We start from the raw sequence: 21,295 nt of genomic DNA, 5'->3' as shown, positions 1-21,295 counted from the left end.
AGTAAAATACTTAGGAATAAACCTGACCAAGGAGGTGAAAGACTTATATGCTGAGACCAATAAAACATTAATAAAGGAAACTGAAGATGATTCAAAGAAATGGAAAGATATCTCATGCTCTTGGATTGGAAGAATTAATAGTGTTTAAATGGCCATGCTACCCAAAGCAAGCTACAGACTTAATGCAATCCTTATCAAATTACTCATAACATTTTTCACAAAACTAGAACAAATAATCTTAAAATTTATATGGAGTCATAAAAGACACAAAATTGCCAAAGCAATTCTGAAGAAAAAGAACATAGCAGGAGACAAAACCCTCCCAGACTTCAGACAATACTACAAAGCTACAGTAATCAAAAACGTGTGGTATTGGCACAAAAACTAACATATGGATCATTGGAACAGAATAGAGAGCTGAGAAATAAACCCACGCACCTATGGTCAACTAATCTTCAACAAAAGAGGCTAGAATATACAATGGGAAAAAGACAGTCTCTTTGGCAAGTGGTGTTGGAAAATTTGGACAGCCACATGTAAATCAGTGAAGTTAGAACACACTCTCTCACCATACACAAAAATAAACTCAAAATGGCTTAAAGGCTTAAACATAAGACATGACACCATAAAACTACTAGAAGAGATCATAGGCAAAATATTCTCTGACATAAATTGTACCAATGTTTTCTTAGATAAGTCTCCCAAGGCAATAGAAATAAAAGCAAAAATAAACAAACCTAATCAAAATTACAGGCTTTTGGGCTTCCCTGGTGGCGCAGTGGTTGAGAGTCCGCCTGCCGATGCAGGGGACACGGGTTCGTGCCCTGGTCCGGGAAGATCCCACATGCTGCGGAGCGGCTGGGCCCGTGAGCCATGGCCGCTGGGCCTGTGCGTCCGGAGCCTGTGCTCCGCAATGGGAGAGGCCACAACAGTGAGAGGCCCGTGTATCGCAAAAAAAAAAAAAAAAAAAAAAAAATTACAGGCTTTTATAACAGCAAATGAAACCATAAACAAAATGAAAAGACAACCTATGGACTGGCAGAAAATATTTACAAATGATGTGACCAACAAGGCTTAATTTCAAAAATATACAAAAAGCTCATATAACTCAATAACAACAACAAAAAAACAACACAATTGAAAAATGGGCAGAAGACCTAAACAGACGTTTTCCCAAAGAAGACATACATATGGCCAGCAGGCACATGAAAAGATGTTCAACATCACTAATTATTAAAGAAATGCAAATCAAAACTACAATGAGGTACCACCTCACACTGGTCAGAATGGCCATCATTAAAAACTCTAAAGATAACAAATGCTGGAGAGGATGTGGAGAAAAGGGAACCCTCTTACACTGTTGGTGAAAATGTACGTTGGTACAGCCACTGTGGAAAACAGTATGGAGGTTCCTCAGAAAACTAAAAATAGAATTACCATATGATACAGCAATCCCATTCTTGGGCATATATCCAGACAAAACTCTAATCCAAAAAGATACATGCACCCCTATGCTCATAGCAGCACTATTCACAATAGCCAAAACATGGAAACAACCTAAATGTCCATGGACAGATGAATGGATAAAGAAGATGTGGTACATATACACAATGGAATACTACTCAACCATAAAAAAGAATGAAATAATGCCATTTGCAGCAACATGGAGGCAACTAGAATTATCATACTAAGCAAAGTAAGAGAGAAGGAGAAAGACATAGACCATATGATATCACTTATATGTGGAATCTAAAATATCACACAAATGAACCTATCTACAAAACAGAAACAGACTCATGGACATAGAGAACAGACTTGTGCTTGCTAAGGGGGAGGGGGTTGGGGGAGGGGTGGAGTGGGAGGGTGGGATTAGCAGATGTAAGCTATTATATATGGAACAGATAAACAACAAGGTCCTAGTGTATGGTGCGGAGAACTATATTCAGTATCCTATGATAATCCATAATGGAAAAGAATATTAAAAAAAGAATGTAGATCTTCCCTGGTGGCGCAGTGGTTGAGAGTCTGCCTGCCGAGGCAGGGGACATGGGTTCATGCCCCGGTCCGGGAAGATCCCACATGCCGCGGAGCGGCTGCGCCCGTGAGCCATGGCCGCTGAGCCTGTGCGTCCGGAGCCTGTTGCTCCGCAATGGGAGAGGCCACAACAGTGAGAGGCCTGCGTACCGCAAAAAACAAACAAACAAACAAACAAAAAAAGAATGTATATGTATGTATAACTGACTCACTTTGCTGTACAGCAGAAATTAACACAACATTGTAAATCAATTATACTTCAATAAAAAAATAAGAAGAAATTTACTATATAAAATTATTGAAAATATTTGTATACTTGGTAGACGAGATTAAAAAATGAGTATCAGAATTTGGTAAACACAGCCAACAAAAAACTTCTTTCATTTGGATATAAATATTTTTGTGAAGTTTCTCTTTCAGTTAGGAAAGTCATTAAAACATATACTGATATAAACTAAACTTAGTACCAGACTGTCAGATCACTCAGTTACAAAGTTTAAATCAGGATGTAAAAAAAAATTTTTTACAGGATGTAAAAAAATATTTTCAATTATAAAATGATTAATAGTAATTTTCTAGTGAGAGCAAAAAGATTTTATAATAGTAATAATGAAATAGGTTTAAGTATAGTTTATTTCATATAAATTTCATCCTTTAAAATGTCTTTCATAATAAATATCTTCAGAGTAGCACATATGTAATTTATAAATAAATAAATATTATAGTATATGCTCAAAATTCTTGATTGATAGGAGTATGTGATTTACAAAAATAAAGACACTCACTTTAGAAAACATTATTGGTTATGTAATAGTATATATATACATTTTTCTTTATAGAGCCATGCTGCATTGTCTTCAGGACAATAGACTTATAAACTTAGCTGAACATGTACTCTGTGGGTTCCTATCTAGCTTTACTACCTATGACTTCTTGGTGATAATTCCTAGCTACCTTCCTAATCATTTCTCCTCATTCATTTAAGATTTCAACTACTGACTCACTGCCTTCCTGTATATCTTAATTCCTGTCATTGTTCTTAGTGATTGTAAGAACCATGTGGATGAAATACCCTAAACTTAAGCCTCTCTGTTCCTTGACCTCTCCTTCACTCTTTTCCTCAACTCCACCTTTGCCACCTACTCACATGAGCACTGGAATTTGTCATCATCAGTAAATAAACCACCTCCTTTATTTAAAGTATCTTACTTTATGACCATCACCTCCTGCTCTATTTCACTCATCCTGTTCTCCCATTGCTGCAATTCTTTAACCCACTGTAATCCAATCTACAGACCCCTCTCCTTGCTTGCACTTCAGTAGGTGAACATTGATGGAATAAAGCAAGACTGACTGATAGTACTTGAAATTCATGACCAAAACTTCAAATGCCCATTCAATCCTGCCTAGTACTCTTGTATGTTTTCCTAGTAAATTTGCTTTTCACTTTTTCAGATGACTGTTTTAAACCTTCTCTTTACCCTTAACACCTGTTCCCTGAGCTTAACTGAGAAAATAGGATGCGTCAATGGCAAACTTCCTCATCTTCCCACCCTAAATCTAGCCAAACAGAACCTATGCCCTGTGGTTCCAATGAAAGAAATACCCCTGCCCCTATCAAGTGCAAGCCCTTCTATTTTTCTCTGGATTTAATCTCCTCTTGCTTTCTGGTGAACTGGGATCTACATCTGTCTCCTCTACCTCTCACCCTCTCTACTGGATCATGCCAATTAACATACTAACATGTCCCATGTTAAAAAAATAAACACACTTCTGTTGATCTCACATTCTTTTGCAGATATTGCCTAATTTCTCTGTATCTTTCTGTTAAACATGTGGAACATGTTATCATTGCTCACTATCACCTCTTTATTACTTCTAATTAATTCTTCACCCCATTCTAATTTAGCTTCCATTTCCACCTCTGCACTGAAACTCCTTTTGTCAAGATCTCCCACAATCTCCATATCGCCAAACTTAACTCCTCTGTCATCTCACTAGATGCCTTGATAACATATGACACAGCCAGACACACCCTCCTTGGAATCTTTTCTTCTCTTGGCTCTCTGACACCACACTCTCCTGATTTTTCTCTTACCTCACTGTTGTTCCTTCTCTTTGCCAAAGCTCAGAGCTAGTCCTCTTTCAAATTCAAATGTCAGAACTTTTTTCTTGAGTGATCTTATTCACTTTCATAGATTTAAGTATTTTTACAGTTGTCCCTTGGTATTCATGGGGGATTGGTTCCAGGAGCTCCCATGAATACTAAAATCTTCAGATGCTCAAGTCCCTTATATAAAATGCCATAGTATTTGCATATAACCAACACACATCCTCCTGCATACTCTACGTCATCTCTAGATTACTTTAATACCTGATACAATGTAAATGCTATGTAAATAGTTGTAAATAAAATGTAAATACTATGTCAGAGTTGCCAGAGCAGCAAATTCAAGTTTTGTTTTTTGGGGCTTTCTGGAATTTTTTTTCTGAATATTTTTCATCCATGGTTGGTTGAATCCCTGTATCCAGAACCCATGGACAGAGAGGGTTGACTAAAGTATGCTAACGGATTTCAAAATTAAATTTCTTGCCCAATGTTCCAAACTGAGATTTTGATTTTCTTCACAAATCTATCTTCACCTACTCTTCTTCATCTCAGCATTTGGCACCACTATTCATCCACTTTCTTGCATAAAACTTAGTTATCAGCTTTAATTCCTCTCTTTCTGCAATTCCCCACATCCAACCATCATCCAGTTCTTTTGTTTCTATGACCAAAAAATATCTGACTTTGCCACTTCCCTCAACCTATATACCATCATCCTAAATTAAGCCACCATAATCTTTTTTCTGTGCAATTTGAAATAGGTCTCAACTGGTCTCTTTGATTCCCATCTTGTTCTTATTCAAAAATATTTTTTTCACATTCTAATCAGAGGTATCACTTAAAAACATGAATCAGGCCATGTCTCTTGTTCCTTAGATCCATTCAATGGCTTCTCAGCATCTTAGAAATAGAGCCATACTTCTTAGGTTGGCCTACAATATTGTATGATGTGGCTTTCATCTATCTCTCCATCACATTCTCCCTTGATTACAATACGCCAATCCCATTGGCCTCTTTTCTGTTCCTCAAATTCCCCAAGTGCGTTTTGACACCACAGCCTTTGCACTTCCTGCTTTCTTTGCCTACAAAGCTCATACCTCAGCATTTTGCACATCTAGCTCGGTTTCATTCTTTAGGTCTCAGCTTAAATGTCATCTCCCCAGAGAGTTCTTCCTTGACTATTCAAGACATACCTGCATCATATGTAGTTATTCTTTATTGCATCTCCCTTCAGAGTACTTATGATCTCTATCTGGTTATTTATTTGTCTATTATTCCTTGTTTGTGATTCATCACAGAATATAACTTGTATGTAGGTAGGAGTTGTGCATTATTTATTATGTATTATGTCTTATACAGTGTCTGGAACAAGATAAATTCTCAATAAATATTTATGAATAAATAAAGTCTTTTTCCTTGGCTTCCTTGCTATTACATTATCTTGGTTTTCTTCTTACCACTCTCTTATTCACATTTCCTCATTTGCCCTCTTATGAGCATCTGTATTAGTCTGTTCAGGCTGCCATAACAAAGTATCACAGGCTTAAACAACAGAATTTTATTTTCTTAACACTTTTGGAGCCTAAAAGTCCAAGATTAAGGTTTCAGTTGATTTAGTTTCTGATGAGGGCCCTATTCCTTCTTTGCAGATGGCTGTCTTCTCACTATGCCTTCACATGGCTTTTCCTTGGTGTGTACCCAGGGAGGGGGAAGGCGGGTGGAGAAAGGGCTCTCTGGTGTCTCTTCTTATAAAGATCCTAATTCTATTGGATCAGGGCCCCTCCTTTATGACCACATTTAATTTTAATTACTTTCTTAATGGTGCCACCTCCAAATACATCAACATTGGGGGTTAGGACTTAAGCATGTGAATTTTGAGGGAACACAAACATTCAGTTTATAACACCATCTGTTTCCTCAGAGATCTCATTTACACTAACAAAGTGTGCATGCTGGGGAATCTATATTAAACTCTTAAATGCTGCTTATTTTTCCTATCTTATTTGACACAGGCACTTTTTTCTGTTGTTCCCTCTATGTAGACATAAGCCTTGACTCTCCAATAATTTGCATGTTAGTATTCACTCCCTTCCCTTTCTTCATACAAGGCCTTAAAAGCATTTGCTCTATGTATATCTGCTCGTTGACTGATTAAATCTAAATTCACATTTCCATTCATGAACTTTTACCCAACATCAAATTCTTTATCTCCAGCTACTGATTATATTTACACTTGAGTTATCCACTTTTGTCTCAAATTTATTATGTCCCGAATTTATCGTTTGCTTAACCACCAGCAAGCTTCCTCTCTCATTTTTCCTCTTTGTCACTGGCATTACATTCTCCTGGCCATTCAAGCCTTATCTATGACTCATTCATTATTTTTTCATCTCCTTTATTCAGTTAATCACCAACCCAGATTTTACTTCCTCTAAAATCTTGCATAAAACAGTTCTTCCTATAAAGTCTCTCTGCCATTAAAAAATAACCCTTTTATCTTAGAATAGCTTTAGAATTACAGAAATATTGAAAGCTAGTACAAAGAGTTCCATTATATTCTATACCAAATTTCCCTGATTATTAGCATTTAACATTAGTATGGTACATTTGGCACAACTAATGAAACAATATTGATGCACTATTAACTAAAGTCCATACTTTATTCAGACTTCCTTAGTTTTTACCTGTCTTTTCTGTTTCAGAGTCCCATCCAGGATACCACGTTACATTTATGTCTCCTTAGGCTCCTTTAGGCTGTGACAGCTTCTCAGACTTTCCTTGTTGTTGATGACCCTGCAGTTTTGAGGAATACTGGTCAGGTATTTTGTAGATTTCCCCTCAGCTGGGGTTTGTCTGAAGTTTTTCTCATGATTAGACTGAGGTAAGTTTTGGAAAGGAAGACTACCAAAGTAAGGTGCTATTCTCATCACATCACATCACATCACAAGTAGATGCTGTCACACAGGAGGGGGAAGGGTAAGCTGGGACGAAGTGAGAGAGTGGCATGGACATATATACACTGCCAAATGTAAAATAGATAGCTAGTGGGAAGCAGCCGCATAGCACAGGGAGATCAGCTCAGTGCTCTGTGGCCACCTAGAGGGGTGGGATAGGGAGGGTGGGAGGGGGACGCAAGAGGGAGGGGATATGGGGATATATGTATATGTATAGCTGATTCACTTTGTTATACAGCAGAAACTAACACACCATTGTAAAGCAATTATACTCCAATAAAGATGTTAAAAAAAAAAAGTAGATGCTGTCAACATGACTAAACTACTGTTAGTGTTAACCTTGATCATCTAGGTGAGGTTGGGTTAGTCAGATTTCTCCACTATCAAGTTACTCTCTTTTCCCCCTTTCTATACTATATTTTTTGGAAGAAAGTCACTACGTGCAGCCCACACTGAAAGAGTAGGTAGTCATGCTCCCCTTGAAGACAGAGTATCTAAAGAATTATTTGGAATTCTGCATGGAGTGTGGATAGTCTTCCCATTTATTTATTTAATTTATATCAACATGGACTCATGGATATTTATTTTATACTTAGAGTTATAATACTATACTATGTTATTAATTTTCTTGTTCAAATTGTTCCAGCTTCAGCCATTGGGAGATCTTCTACTTAGCTCCTATTCCCCTTTGACATATTTCCTTGATGTGTGTGTGTGTTTTAAATGCCTACTTACTTTCTTAAAAAAATTGTTTTTTATGGAAGTATAATTGATTTACAATATTGTGTTAGTTTCAGGTGTACAACAAAGTGATTCATAATACACACATATATATATGTATGTATGTATATATATATATATATATATATATATGTATTTTTTGGTTTTTGATTCTTTTCCATTATAGTTTGTAACACTTCCTTACTTTCTGACACTAAGATGTGCTAGGGTCATCTTGCATATTTTTGGTGGTACTAGTTTCAAACTACTATTGCAAAAACTTACCACAAACTTACTGGCTTAAAATAACACAAAATTTATTATCTTATAATTCTGGAGGTTAGAATTCCAAGATGGGTCTCATCGGACTAACATCGATGTATAGGTAGGGCTGCATTCCTTCTGGAGGCTCTAGAGGAGAATTTGTTTTTTTCTTTCTTTCTTTCTTTCTTTTGCCTTTCCCATCTTCTAAAGTTTGGTGGCATTCTTGACTCACAGCCTCATTCCTTCATCTTGAAAGCCAGCAATGTCACCTTGGATCCTTCTCATGCTGTCATCTCTTCGGCTCTTCTCTTCTGCCTCCCTCTTCCACATTTTATGACCCTTGAAATTACATTGGGCCTACCTGGAAAATACACGATAATCTCTGCATATTGAAGTCAGCTGATCAGCAACCTTAACCCTGTCTGCTACCTTAATGCCTCTTTGCCATTTAAAATAACATTCAAAGGTTCTGGGAATTAGGATGTGAACATCTTGGGCGGGGCGCATTATTCTTTCTATCATAATGCCATAGCTATTGAATTAACCATTTCTCCAAGGAGTCCAAGTTCCTTTTATTGGATAATGGTATTAGAAACCAAGATTTGGGCACTTGGTGTGCCCATTGCTGCTGGGATATTGTTGCTTTTAGAACCTCTCAACTGACAAAGAAAGGCAATATATGTATGTATACTAGTCTATGTATATACACATATCTATAAATATTTCTATATGTATCCACCTGTATCTATATTAAGCTAAACCTGAGTACACACTAATGTCTCCAACTCTAGTCTAGTATCTGCCATTTTTTTGAATCCAGCTTTAGGCACTGTAAGCATAAGTTACTCTAAAACCTCCTGCAGAGTGGTTGCCTTGGCTCTTTCCCTCATTTATCATACATATCGATGGCAGATCAATGTCCCTTAAAGACCACTTTTATCAGGTTACCATGCTGAGAAACACCCAACAGCATTCCATTCAGCAACAATTTGTCCACAGTTTGGGCAAAAGTCTTTGGCAGGCAAAACTTTCTATAATCATTAACCATCTGAATTTATTTCCCAGAATTCCCTACTATCGCCACTGTATTTTCACAGCTTCACCAGCACTCCTGCCACATGTTAATCAAGTTAGTTTCACAGTCCCTCAAAATGCAACACTTCAGTTCTTAATAGTGTATATTTGCTTTTCTAAATACTCTCACTCTTAGCACTTTATGTTCAATCCCACTTGTCCTTGAAAATCCCTTTAATCTTTCCCATTTATTCCAACTAACATTAATTGTTCTCTCCTTTAAATTCTATTGCACTTGAATAGAGAATACATAATATTGAATCCTTTTAAAAAAGTTTAATAATCCTAGTAAAAATTGTTCAGTAGAGACTTTCAAGATGGTGGAGGAGTAAGACGTGGAGATCTCCTTCCTCCCCACAAATACATCAGAAATACATCTACATGTGGAACAACTCCCACAGAACACTTACTGAACGCTGGCAGAAGACCTCAGTCTTCACAAAAGGCAAGAAGCCCCCCACCTACCTGGGTAGGGCAAAAGAAAAAACAGAGACAAAAGAATAGGGACGGGACCTGCACCTCTGGAGGGAGCTGTGAAGGAGGAAAAGTTTCCACACACTAGGAAGCCCCTTCACTGGCGGAGATGGGGGGTGGGAGGAGGGGGGAAGCTTCGGAGCCATGGAGAAGAGAGCAGCAACAGGGGTGTGGAGGGCAAAACAGAGAGATTCCCGCACAGAGGATCTGTGCCAACCAACACTCACCAGCCAGGGAGGCTTGTCTGCGCATCCTCTGGGGCGGGTGGGGGATGGGAGCAGAGGCTCGGGCTTCGGAGGTCAGATTCCAGGGAGAGGACTGGGGTTGGCTGCGTGAACACAGCCTGAAGGGGGCTAGTGCGCCACAGCTAGCCGGGAGGGAGTCCGGGAAAAAGTCTGGAGCTGCCAAAGAGGCAAGGGACCATTGTTTCAGGGTGTGCATGGAGAGGTGATTCAGAGCACTAACTGCTAACTTTGGTTTTTTTTGTTGTTCTTTTTTCTCTAATTGCTTTAGGTGTAAGGTTAGGTTGTTTATTTGAGGTGTTTCTTGTTTCTTGAGGTAGGATTCTATTTCTATAAACTTCCCTCTTAGAACTAATTTTGCTGCATCCCATAGGTTTTGGGTGGTCGTGTTTTCATTTTCATTTGTTTCTAGGTATTTTTTGATTTCCTCTTTGATTTCTTCAATGATCTCTTGGTTATTTAGCAGTGTATTGTTTAGCCACCATGTGTTTGTATTTTGTACAGATTTTTTCCTGTAATTGATATCTAGTCTCATAGCATTGTGGTCAGAAAAGATACTCGATACGATTTCAATTTTCTTAAATTTACCAAAGCTTGATTTGTGACCCAAGATATGATCTATCCTGGAGAATGTTCCATGAGCACTTGAGAAGAAAGTGTATTCAGTTGCTTTTGGATGGAATGTCCTATAAATATCAATTAAGTCCATCTTGCTTAATGTATCATTTAAAGCTTGTGTTTCCTTATTTATTTTCATTTTGGATGATCTGTCCATTGGTGAAAGTGGGGTGCTAAAGTCCCCTACTATGATTGTGTTACTGTCGATTTTGCCTTTTATGGCTGTTAGTATTTGTCTTATGTTGAGGTGCTCCTATGTTGGGTGCATAAATATTTACCACTGTTACATCTTCTTCTTGGATTGATCCCTTGATCATTATGTAGTGTCCTTCTTTGTCTCTTGTGATAGACTTTATTTTAAAGTCTATTTTGTCTGATATGAGAATTGCTCCTCCAGTTTTCCTTTGATTTCCATTTGCATGGAATATCTTTTTCCATCCCCTCACTTTCCATCTGTATGTGCCCCTAGGTCTGAATTGGGTCTCTTGTAGACAGCATATATACGGGTCTTGTTTTTGTATCGATTCAGCAAGTCTATGTCTTTACCTTGGGGCATTTAATCCATTTACATTTAAGGTAATTATCAATATATATGTTCCTATTCCCATTTTCTTAATTGTTTTGGGTTTGTTATTGTAGGTCTTTTCCTTCTGTTGTGTTTCCTGCCTAGAGAAGTTCCTTTAGCATTTGTTGTAAACTGGTCTGGTGGTGCTGAATTCTCTTAGCTTTTGTTTGTCTGTAAAGGTTTTAATTTCTCCATCGAATCTGAATGAGTTCCTTGCTGGGTAGACTAATCTTGGTTGTAGGTTTTTCCCTTTCGTCACTTTCAATATGTCCTGCCACTCCCTTCTGGCTTGCAGAGTTTCTGCTGAAAGATCAACTGTTAACCTTATGGGGATTCCCTTGCATATTATTTTTTGCTTTTCCCTTGCTGCCTTTAATATTTTTTCTCTGTATTTAATTTTTGATAGTTTGATTAATATGTGTCTTGGCATGCTTCTCCTTGGATTTATCCTGTATGGGACTGTCTGTGCTGCCTGAACTTGATTGACTATTTCCTTTCTCATATTAGGGAAGTTTTCAATTATAATCTCTTCAAATATCTTCTCAGTCCCTTTCTTTTTCTCTTCTTCTTCTGGGACCCCTATAATTCAAATACTGTTGCATTTAATGTTGACCCAGAGGTCTCTGAGACTGTCCTCAATTCTTTTCATTCTTTTTTCTTTATTCTGCTCTGTGGTAGTTATTTCCACTATTTTATCTTCCAGGTCACTTTTCCGTTCTTCTGCCTCAGTTATTCTGCTATTGATTCCTCCTAGAGAATTTTTAATTTCATTTATTGTGTTTTTCATCATTGTTTGTTTGCTCTTCAGTTCTTCTAGGTCCTTGTTAAAGGTTTCTTTTATTTTCTCTATTCTATTTCCAAAATTTTGAATCATCTTTACTGTCATTATTCTGAATTCTTTTTCAGGTAGACTGCCTATTTCCTCTTCATTTGTTTGGTCTGGTGAGTTTTTACCTTGCTCCTTCATCTGCTGTGTGTTCCTCTGTCTTCTCATTTTGCTTAACTTCCTGTGTTTGGGGTCTCCTTTTCACAGGCTACAGGTTCATAGTTCCTGTTGTTTTTGGTGTTTGCCCCCAGTGGCTATGGTTGCTTCAGTGGGCTGTGTAGGCTTCCTGGTGGAGGGAATTGGCGCTTGTGTTCTGGTGGATGAGGCTGGATCTTGTCTTTCTGGTGGGCAGGACCGTGTCTGGTGGTGTGTTTTGGGGTGTCTGTGACCTTATTATGATTTTAGGCAGCCTCTCTTCTAATGGGTGGGGTTGTGGTCTCATCTTGCTAGTTGTTTGGCATAGGGTGTCCAGCACTGTAGCTTGCTGGTTGTTGAGTGGAGCTGGTTCTTAGCGTTGAGATGGTGATCTCTGGGAGAGCTTTTGCCGTTTGATATTACGTGGAGCTGGGAGGTCTCTGGTGGATCAATGTCCTGAACTTGGCTCTCCCACCTCAGAGACACAGGCCTGACACCCTGCCGGAATACAAAGACCCTGTCAGCAACATGGCTGCTAGTGTTGGAGGGTCTCCTGCAGCAGCAGGGGTGGCTGTGGCTCACCGCAGGCACAAGGACCTAAAAATATCTTTAACATTTAAAAAAGGACTCAAGTCTAGTGTTATAACTCAAAACTAGAGTTAGGTTTTCAAATGTTAGAGTACAAAGGAATCACCTGGGAGAATGATAAAAAAGCAAATTCCTAGGCTTCCCTGGTGGCGCAGTGGTTGAGAGTCCGCCTGCCGATGCAGGGGACACGGGTTCGTGCCCCAGTCCGGGAAGATCCCACGTGCCGCGGAGCGGCTGGGCCCGTGGGCCATGGCCGCTGGGCCTGTGCGTCCGGAGCCTGTGCTCCGCAATGGGAGAGGCCACAACAGTGAGAGAGCTGCGTACAGGGAAAAAAAAAAAAAAAAGCAAATTCCTGTACTTCATATCCAGAGATTTTGATTTGGTAGGTATATTATTTTCCTACTGCTATTATAATAATTTCCCACAAATTTAGTGGCTTAAACAACACAAATTTATCTCTTAGTGTTGTAGGTTAGAAGTCCAACACTGGTCTTACTGGGTTAACATCAAGGTGTCAGCAACACTGTATTCCCTTCTGGAGGCTCTAGAGGAACGTCTGTTTCCTTGCCCTTTCCAACTTCTAGAGGCTGCCCACATTCTTTGGCTCATGGCCATGTCTTCCATCTTCAAAGCCAGCAACAGTGCATTGCTTTGTACCGTTCTTCCATAGTTTTTCTCAGACTGATTTTCCTTTTCTGCCTCCTATTCTACTTTTTAAGCACACTTGTGATTACAATGGACCCACCTGGATAACCTAGGATCCTCTTCCTACTTTAGGATCAGTTGACAAGCAACCTTAATTCTACCCACATCTTTAATTCTCCCTTGCGTGTAGCATAACATAGTCATTGGTTCTGGGGATTAGAATGTGGGCATCTTTAGGGGGTCATTATTCTGCCTACCACAGTAGGATTGGCGTGGTGGAGCCCAGGAGACTGGCCTTTTACCAGTCGTCCCAGCTGATTTTAATAAAAACAGTCACAACAACACACTTTGAGAAACACACCTTCCTCTAGATATTTAAACGTAACAGGAATATTTGTTCAACTTTGGAATTCAAACAAACACAGTAGAGGTGGTTTAAACAGCAGAGTTGATGCAAAGAGAAAATTAAAATTAGACTCCAATCTTAAACATGGTTATCTAAAAAAAGCTGTTTACATGGGAAAAAGGTATTGGTAGATTTCTTGATTTTTATAAGGGTTTTATTCTGAGGTGCTGTAGTATGAAAATATAGTTTTACAATTCATTTTAAGAAATATTTTATAGCCCAAATACCAAACATCAGAAAGACAACTATAATATAATTAAGATATGAAAATAAAATCATTACTCAGTTGTAACACTATACTTGGCTAGATGTTCTTTATTCTATGATTGGTCCAACTTATTTCCACATATACATATTATTTACCTCCCCTTCCCATATATATTCAACATTCTCAGGACATCCTGAAGTACTCTTTTCTATTTTCCCAAATCTGTAACTGTGCTAGGAATAGTCTCTAATCCCTTAATATGTATTATTGAAAAGATTGAGTTTGCTGAGAGTTATATTATTTACAAAGATGAATTCAGCAATTTGTTTGTAGAGTTTATCCCAGTGTAACCACCTACTTTTGTAGAGTCTGTTTATTAGTCTATTGTTCACAAGTCATATTCTTTCAAAAGTCAAGTAAAATTACTTTAAAAAATTCTGTTTGGAAAAGTGGTCATGAGATTTAGTAAGAGATGAATGATAACAATAAACATAATATGTTTGAAGAGTGGGTTTCAACATTTTAGTTCCCCTAATTAAAATAGTTCCCCTATTTAAATATTTAAATCTACTTATATGCTTAATTTTTATAAAGTAAAGTATATTTTTAGAGCTAAAGCACAAAAAAGCTATTTACAGTATTGCTGTGGCAGAATAAGAACTTTAAAGAATCGGTGAAGTTTTAATGAATGAACACATCAAGTAATTTAACCAATATTTAGTCAAATCCAACTAACCTGAAATGTTAACTCAATTTCATTCTCATAATAATCCATGAGTAAAGTATAATTATCCATAATTTCTTAATGCAGAAATATGCTATGTTGAGTGATTTCTCCTAGCTCTCATAACTATTAAGTGGTAGAGCTAAGTAACTGTTCAAACTTGGTCTCTGATTCCAAGGTAAATCTCTTAATAGTATAGTCAAGCTTCTATATGTTTCTTCACTATGCTAATTATTATTATTATAATTTGGAGGAGATACAAAGTTTCATTTTATTTATAACTGAATGAGTACTCACTAATACACAAGAATAGAAGGCAGATTCCGGGTGGGGAAAGGTTGGCCAATATTTGGCCCAGGAGTTGAGAGGTGATGCCTTTTAGGGCTGGCTCTGTTACATGCTGAACTAAAGAGCTCATTTCCAGAAATTAGTAATCATTATAGAGTTAGTATTAGGGCTTTTAGTCCATAATTCCAAGTAGTTCAGTATCCTGCAAGTCATTGGAAAAAAAATGTCCTTTATATTTAGTGATTACTTCCATAGGAAACTTTTTTGGGTAGTCAAGTATTTCAGTTATCGAGACATACATTTACTTTTACTGTTTTGTCATCTAGCAGCTGTGCTGTTTCCAGCTATAGAAAACGGAGCCCAGCAAAGTCCAGTTCCTGAGAGCATGGGATGTGAACATATTTCTGTACCAGACCATGGCCTGGTCAGTAGCCATGACCCCATCAGGATGAGGCATCTGGAACAGGCCCTCCCCCAGCACCTCACGCTAGGTGCTTTGAGGGCCACAAATCAATTCCTAAGATGCTGATTATCCAAACAATCAGATTAGTATAATTCCTGAAGCCCTCTAAGGTGGTAATTAAGAAACTTTTAAGTCAGCACCAAATAAGTCAAATCAGGTAATTAATATGTCTTTTGGACCTGGAATTCAATCAGCATTATCCTATGAAATTTAAGTATTATATAACTCAGTTTATCAATCTAGAGTACCGTTAAGCAGTGTCTTTTTGGAAGTATGGGACATTTACCACTGAAAACATCCAAGATGATATTAAGAGGCACCAGACATGACATAAAATTCATGAATATGGCATTAACTAGCACTGAGTCACATGAGGACAACGTTATTTTTCTCTGCAAACATCTTTCAATCCTTGTGATTATATCAAGGAGGAAGTTGTAGTTTGGTGTTAATCTGAATCTAAGTTTCTCAAATCCTCCATTTTAACAAGGCAGAGCAGGCTCTGACAGAGTTTTCGTCAGGTAAGATAATAGCTAAAATATATTACCATGTTTTGTTATTTTTATTACATTGTATTAATATTTACTGTTACTTTCTATTTATGGCAAATGGTTCTGGTTTTCTATTTGTGGTAATGATGCAAAGTTTCTTATTTATATAAATGTATTAAGTAAAGAACAGTGAATAAATTTCAGAAAAATATGATAGTACTAGTGATAGTAAGATGAGGCAAAAAGTAACAAGGAAATAGAAATGACTGAAGATTAGTAAACAACACTGGCATAGAATAACAGGAAGAAAGCTGACCTAGTTGTCTGGAGCGGATTCTGCCACAAACCTCTTAGTAAACTTGGGCACATCACTTAACATTTCTGGGTCTCAGTTTTCATGTCCTCTATTCGAACAGTTTGCAATAACATCTGAAATATAATTTTAGTGGTAAAGCTAAAAGTGAGGTTAAGGTCAATTCTGTTGGCTGGAAATATATTTTCAGGCCTATTAGATGTTGTGCATATGTGTTTTCATCCCTGATTTTGGAGCCAGTCTCTCTAGTGATCAAGTCTCCAAAGTCCATTTTCTGTCTTCCTTTTCTTTCTAATCAATGTTTATCAGGAGATTAGCACCAATTGGATTTCCTCTCAGATAGTTGCTACTATGGAATGTGATCTGGTGTACACATCATATGGGAAAGGGGTACACAGTACCCCTACTGTGTACCCTTAGGAATGACAATCCAATGAACCAAGGGATGACTATAATGATGGAGTATTGGGCCCATGGAAGAAATTTTGAGAGGATTTTCTAATGCTCCTTAAGAAACATTATTTAGGCAACTATCCATGTCATTTACATATAGCAAATCCAAATTCATCTTATTGCAAGACAAGGAGAAAATGAATACTAGAGTTAAAAAGATCTTGGGTTCTAAATAGGAGAAAGAATTGGGATTCTGAATAGTGGAATATATACCCTCTCTTCTGTTAGACAATGTCTTTTTTATCCCCTAAATGAAGGCAGAGAATCTTTGTTTTTTTTTTTCTTTTTTTTTTTATGACCAGGTAAAATTTATTCCAGAAAATAAGGAACCATATTAATGTAATTCACCATATTATAAATTCAAGTAAAAACATCAAACAATTATCTCCATAAATGATAAAAGACCTTCAACACAATTTAATACTTATTTAAAAAACCTATTATATATACATTTACATAATGAGAACTCACTAGGTGTCTTCCAAGTCAGAAGTAAGGCTAACATGCCCTCTACCACCACTACTATTTATAGCTGTGCTGGAGTCATGAGCCATAGTCATTTGAAAAATGAAAATAATTAAAAGCATAAAAAATGGGTGGCAAACAAGTAAAATTATCATTATTTTGTAGAAGACATGATAGTGAACTTTCCAAACCTAGAGAACCAAAGATAAAACTAACACAAACATTAAGGAAATTAAATAATCTCTCAGGATATAAGATTAGCACACAAAAGTAAATAGCCTTCACAAACACAAATTGATACCAGTTAGAAGATATATTGAAAGAGAAAAACCCACTTACAGTAACAAAAATAAAAGACACTTAGATATAAAGTTTAAAGAGAAACTTCAAAACTGTCCTGAAGCTGAGAGAGAGGGAGAAGGAGAGAGAGAGACCCCACAACAAAAAGAAAGACATTACCTCTTCTTGGATAGGGCAATTTAGCATCATAAATATACACCAGTGAGAATCTTTGTTTTTCACCTGCTATATTCCCATGATTTCAGAGTTTATATGAAAATATCTTCATGTTTTCCATAGGCTCAGTTTCTCTCAAATTTTTTGAAAGATTCCATCTAATGATATTGTCAAGGTCTATATGTTAGTATTTATTGGAAAGTGGAAATGAAAGTATCATTTCTCTTCTTAATTTTAGTCTAGAATTTCCAGTTCTAGCACTACTTCTGCCTCAAACATACTTTTTTTTTATTTGTTTTTGTTTTATAAAGGAGCACTCTCTGCCACTAGGCTAATCCCAACACGGTCCCATCACACAAGTACTAGCCTTCAGGTATGGGTTGGCAAAATACTTGCCAGAGATTCTTCTTGTTGCTTTTGGCATTCAGCCAGGCCTTACCTCTGAAGGACTCACCAAACAATTTAAAGAAAGGCAACTTTGGGCTTCCTTGGTGGCGCAGTGGTTGAGAGTCCGCCTGCCGATGCAGGGGACACGGGTTTGTGACCCGGTCCGGGAAGATCCCACATGCCGCGGAGCGGCTGGGTCCGTGAGCCATGGCCGCTGAGCCTGCGTGTCCGCAACGGGAGAGGCCCGTGTACCGCAAAAAAAAAAAAAAAGGCATTTTTTTCTCTTCCCACATACATGTTTCATTGTCCTCTTCTCTTCCACACCATTAATCAAACGTTGATTTTGGGACTTCTACAATTTCAGCCTACTTTTTTTTTTTTTTTTTGCGGTACGCGGGCCTCTCACTGCTGCAGCCTCTACCGCTGCGGAGCACAGGCTCCGGACACGCAGGCTCAGTGGCCATGGCCCACGGGCCCAGCCACTCCGCGGCACGTGGGATCCTCGCGGACCGGGGCACGAACCCGCATCCCCTGCATCAGGACGCGGACTCCCAACCACTGCGCCACCAGGGAAGCCCTCAGCCTACTTTTGACTGAGAGCAATTTGATCTTCCTTAACTACATTTTCCCTTGGCTCTGCTCTATGTGATTTTGTTTCTCCTACACTAGAAAGTTATTTCTTCTTGGTTGGCTGGCTTTCTAGTAGATCCTGATATTCGAAAACAGGTTAGATTCGTTTAGTCCATGTCTGTCAAGGTCTGGTTCTTTGGGTGGAGGAAATTATTTAAATGAATCTCACCCACTTGGAAACAGCTCCATCAAAGGCTGCTTACAAAATAAGGCAGATGGATTTCAAAATTGCTGTCTTGAATGTATACTATGGCCAAGTATACTGCCAAATTTTTCATTACCTTAAATGTCTATTTGTCAATCCTAAGTTCCAGCTGTTTCTCACCATCTAGAACATGAGACTTCAATGAGAACTATTTCTACATATTCCACTGTTTGCCCATTGAGCATTTTTATTCATAATTAAGAAAAGCACTGCAAGTATAAGCCACCCCAAAAACACAATTTGTATTAGGATCACCTCCAAAAGACACTGGCAGTGGGAAAAGTAGCCTCTTTCCCTTTTATGTATTTGTCATGCTAAACTGTAACTTCATCTTGAGTAAACTATTTTTCTGAAGTAGGGGAGCAAGATACTGTAGGGAAGGGGAGGAGTGGAATTTGGAAACTGTTTGTACATCCAATTACTCAGCTGTACTTGGTTGTAGTTTAATATACCACAAATCTGGCTTATAGTGTGTATGTATGTATGTATGTATGTATTTAATTTAGACCATTGGTCACATTATAGGATTTTCTGGGACTGTTTAGCTAACTCAAAGAATTCAAGAGAAGGTTATCTCCAAGTACATTCATAATAAAATAACAATGACTAAGGGCTTAGTTGTGATTATCTGTGTTTTCAGGCTCATTCCTTTTATGGATTAACGTGAAGAACAGTTAAAGTAGAAAGCTGAGGAAATAGGTAGCTTCTACCTAAAATATCTCAGACACTAATACAATTAAAATTTTTTTCAAATCATTTGTGTTGCTCCAGTTGACTGAATTATATGCTGTACTACAGACTTTCTACTTTGACATCCAGGCCTGATTTAGTGTGCTTGGTAGGCTAAATAGTTACCAGTGAGTTTGGTACTTTGGGGGCAAATGATCCAATGGTTCAAAATGCGCATCCTGAATGTTGTCTTTGCTCTATGGTTTTGAACAGGTCACTTCACCTCCCTTAGTTTCAGTTCCCTCATCAGCAAAATGGGAGAATAACGCCCATCTTGTAGAGAGGCTTACTGTAAAGAAAAAAGATGATGTATATGAAATGTACAGTGCATGGTAATATTGGTATGTTAAAAATGTTATTAATTATAGTGATTCATTTTATGTAAGAGTAAGATAAAGTCTGGTATATATTACTTCTAGATGTCAGTAGAATAATTATCATTGCTCAAACCAAAGCCAATTCCCAGTTTCTAGCCCTATGGCTGGGCATTTTTTCCTGCTACTGTAATAGTGTTGGAGTCACAAGCCTTGCTTTTAATTCTGTGTTTGCAAGTGGAACAATTAGTAATGGCTTTATAAAGATGACAAGTTTGTAAAGATTTTACAAGTCTACTTGGAAAATAAATCAAGCACGTAGGAATGCTTTCAATACTCATTTTCTTACCTTGGTAACTGATTCTTTTACTTTTAAGACTCATAATGTAATTTCAGTTCTATAAAAACCAACTAACAACTTAAATAATACCTCTGACTCACAGACATCAATCTGGATCATCATGTATATAGTTCAACAAAAAAAGAATGGAAGGCTTTCTCTTTCTAAGACTTATTAGACTCCTTGATGAATATTTATTAACAGTCCATGGAGTATGACATATGGTCTGATTGCAAGATGCATAATCGAAGTTCTAAGAGCATATGATAAAGATAATCCAGAAAACTACAAGAGTGATTCCACAGCATTGCATAATAGTGCTAAGTTCCATGAAGGCAGGATCTCTGTTTAGTTAACTGCTGCATTTCCAGGGCTTCAAACAATTCCCAGAACAGAATAAGGATTAAATAAATATTTGTTGAATAACTGAGCTTAGACTTAACGATATTAATAAGCAGATCTTTTACATTTTGTGTTTGTGTCTTAAAGCCACACCAGTGTAATATGTGAATTTGATATTATCACTTAAAAAAATCATTGAATAAAAAATGCACTTTTGTAATAGAAAAGTAAGCCCTTCTTAAGTAAGCCTTTATCTATCTGAAATAAATTATAACAGCATAGGTTTTCTCCAGAAAAATAATAAAATATAAGTAATTAAGTAATTTTAAAGTGTTTTATTTTGGCATTCTGTGTGTGTGTGTGTGTGTGTGTGTGTGTGTGTGTGTGTGTGTGTAGGGAATATTCCCTATACACATACATACTAAATACTTAAGTATAATAGCTAATTACTTGATGAGATGAAGATACTCTCTAAATAAACATTTATTTGAAGAGATCTATCACTGTGCCTAGAACATGGTAAATGCTCAGTGACTATTTCTTGGCTGGATGAAATGTCTTTTATGTGTGTACACGTTCTGTTTCCAGTATACCTGTTTATAATACATATAAATTTTTGGTGTATTCTGAGAGTATAGAGTATATCAAATAATATTACAAGTAAAACTGAAGCAGAATATTCTGGAACACAGAACACATTAGATTAGCCAAATTATTTAAATCACTAGACTTTTAGCCTCTAGGATATAGAATGTAGATTCATAAGTTTATTTTTAAGGATGAAATGGGTAATTAAAAAAATATTACTCTAACATTTCCAGTGTTAATTTAA

The 21,295-nt window shown here is 37.4% G+C and overlaps 1 long non-coding RNA gene across 1 annotated transcript in view; it reads right to left on the bottom strand.

Moving 5' to 3' along the window:
- Positions 1–8,119: 8,119 nt before the first annotated feature.
- The window catches only part of LOC137220736 (uncharacterized), a 152,147-nt gene continuing 138,971 nt past the window's right edge, over positions 8,120–21,295 (bottom strand). The window contains exon 3 of the long non-coding RNA XR_010941768.1: positions 8,120–8,443. This is a non-coding gene — a long non-coding RNA (uncharacterized lncRNA). The remainder of the gene's footprint in view (positions 8,444–21,295) is intronic.

The sequence above is a fragment of the Pseudorca crassidens genome, chromosome 3 (genome assembly GCF_039906515.1).
Source record: "Pseudorca crassidens isolate mPseCra1 chromosome 3, mPseCra1.hap1, whole genome shotgun sequence".
NCBI classification, from domain to species: domain Eukaryota; kingdom Metazoa; phylum Chordata; class Mammalia; order Artiodactyla; family Delphinidae; genus Pseudorca; species Pseudorca crassidens.
This window is presented reverse-complemented; position numbering and strand designations above follow the sequence as displayed.